This window comes from Stegodyphus dumicola, chromosome 12 (assembly GCF_044657685.1).
Source record: "Stegodyphus dumicola isolate Sdum_Otavi_A_Nest chromosome 12, ASM4465768v1".
NCBI lineage: Eukaryota > Metazoa > Arthropoda > Arachnida > Araneae > Eresidae > Stegodyphus > Stegodyphus dumicola.
Window position 1 is genome coordinate 32,878,078 of NC_140779.1, and position 2,817 is coordinate 32,880,894.

Consider the following 2,817-nt stretch of genomic DNA (forward strand, 5'->3'; position numbering starts at 1 on the left):
ACGCTGGCGTCTGTTTCGAGTTGATACACAAAGGAAGCCACAAGCAATGGCAATTTCAAGTATTTTTTAATGCTTTAAACTGATGAAAAATTAAGATTTATTGATTTAAAGGCACTTATTTATAGAAATTTGATTTAGTTTAGATGAAAGAAAAGTACTTATCTTAAAATTCCAGGCTTTTGGAGTATATCCTTACATTGTCCGCTGTTTTATTCTCGTCAACATCGGAGCCGAAATTCATTGGAATGATATAGGTTTTGTAGGGGAAAAATAAACATTTTGGTTAAGTCAAGATTATTTCAATGAACGGTTACGGTTAAGCTGCACTGGATTCGCTTTGTGGTTGTGCATGTCTTGAATATAGGAAATGTTAAACATTGCTCTTACTCCAATAAGTTTATTTACATTTTTTAGATATAGAATCACACAGACAAAAAATCAGTCATCGGGTTCGTACAGTATTTGCATTAAGGCTTCATTAACACAAATGATGTCGCCGCAGTGGTATCCAATTTATTGCCGATTTAGTTACAAAATTCAGATAACTTTTTCATTCAGTTAATTTATAAACGACATTAAAGACACACATATTAAAAAAGGAACCCCTTTTTTTTCCCACAGTCGTCTATCAAATTTAATTTTTGCAAAAACTTTTATTATTGAAAAATATCTGCTACTTATTAATGCAAAATTATGTTAACAAATAAAAATATAAAATACGTTTATATACATTTTTACTGTTTATGCACGTAATTTTGAGCAAACTAATTTTTCTACGAAATATCGATATTGACTTGAATCGATTTTTCGCGAAATGACGTAGGCGCAAAAACCCGCGAACTTTGACCTCTCAACTCTGAACCTACATCATTTTGGTTGAGTGCTCTGTGTGTATCACTTCAAAAGGAATCACCTGCCAAAGCATACAAAGCATCACCTGCCAAAGTCTAATACAAGCATTAAAAATATTTCTTAATTACAAATATTTTTAATGCTTGTATTAGACTATTAATGTAAAAAAAAATAATAATAATAATTACTATTCCTTTGCAGTTACTATTCAAGAAAGATGAACTTTGCAAAATTAGGACTTTATTTTTCATCGATGAATTCTTCGTTTTACTAATTATTTAACCAAGATGTTTACTTTTTATTTTTAACATTTCGTATCGTGTGTTTTAAAACCTTTTACAGTTTCCTATTCATTTAATGATTATATCGCAAGTTTAGAAGATTTTCAAGTGTCTCAAAAGACATAAGACTCTTAAATTCACAAATAGATGTTGCTTTTATAATGTTCGAACTTTATTTATTTCCAAAAACTACAAAAACTTCAATTTTCGAACTCTGACTCCTCGACCAATCTAAATGCCGGACGCTGATCACGTGCTCCTGCTCTTCTTGACTCACGCAGAAGCTTAGAATTTCATTTCGATTCTCGCCACCATTTACGTATATAATCACCCATGCTATGCCATGATATGCAACTTAGCAAAACTTATTTTATGAGTTCTCTCATTTATTGATCTCGCCTTCGGGCGCAGTGTATTTTAAATACACCTCTTAAATTTTTAACTTTATGGCCTATGGTAAAATGATAATATACTGGTAAGAGCTCCTAGTAGCTAAAGCCAGCAGTAAAGATAAGATCCAAGATCCACCTGCCAAAGCAAGTATTTTTTCAATTAAATTTTTATCTATTTGCATCTATTGATATTTGCATATTTGAATTACTAATTTTTAAATATATTAAAATTTTTATTTCTGTAACTTAGGAATATTTGTAATTTCTTCATATTTCAGAAGTTATTAATATTTATTTCTGCATTTTTTCCCCTGTACTACTAAGCCTTTATTCCTGTATGTTATCAGTGTTTTAGTTTGATATATTGTTAGCTTAAATTTAACATATTTTTTAATTTAAAAATAATACACTTAATTTAATATTTTATTTGATTTATTTAATTTCATTTTGTTAGGTTCTATTTCTTCTTTGGCTACTTCAACATGATGACTGGAATGTCATTGATTAATAAATGGTCACGTGAATACAATTCCCAATTTATTGACCCTGATGATCCTCAAAAAGAGATAGAATCATATATGAGTGAATATGATAAAAAAATTGAAGATGAGAAAGACAAGTGTAAACAAATGGATAGTGTTGCTGATGAAGAAGGATGGATTACTGTAAGGAGACATAGCAGGAAACCTAAAATTCCACGTTCTGAAGCTGTTGGTAAAAAGATACTTGATAAGAACAATCGTGCACAGGCCAAAAAAACTTTACTAAACTTTTATAGGAGTCAACTGAGAGATGCCAAAATGCAGCAAATAGAAGAACTTCGTAAAAAATTTGAAAGGGACAAGGAACGCATAGTATTAATGCGTACCAACAGAAAGTTTAAACCTTTTTGAAACATTCAATCATGTTAAAAAATCTATGTTTGTTTAAAATAATAACTGAAATTTTGTATACTATGAAACTGGTAGTATTTTTTATAAAATTTTTTATTTAAATATTATTTATTATTTTAAATGGTATTTTTTATATAAATTTGTATATAACATATATGTGATGTACAGAGATAATCCCATGAGCTGTTTCTTATTTTCAGATTTTACTTTGAATAAAAATGTTATCGGCAACTTTTTCTTTTAAAGCAATAAATTAAAGCTGATAAGTTTTTAATAGTAAACTGTAATTAAAATTAGATAATTAATTATCATATTAAATACTGATAATTTCTAAACAAGAATATTTCAGGAATCTTAAATTTTGCAAATTGAAAACTTTTATTAATGAAAGCATCTTGT

The 2,817-nt window shown here is 28.6% G+C and overlaps 1 pseudogene across 1 annotated transcript; it reads left to right on the plus strand.

Annotated features, from left to right (window-relative positions):
* The first annotated feature begins 1,430 nt into the window (after positions 1–1,430).
* On the plus strand, positions 1,431–2,572 carry LOC146993527 (putative ribosomal RNA-processing protein 7 homolog B pseudogene; annotated as a pseudogene). Its single transcript, XR_015044328.1, has 2 exons — positions 1,431–1,669; positions 1,980–2,572. The product of XR_015044328.1 is annotated as a putative ribosomal RNA-processing protein 7 homolog B pseudogene (transcript).
* Positions 2,573–2,817: the final 245 nt, after the last annotated feature.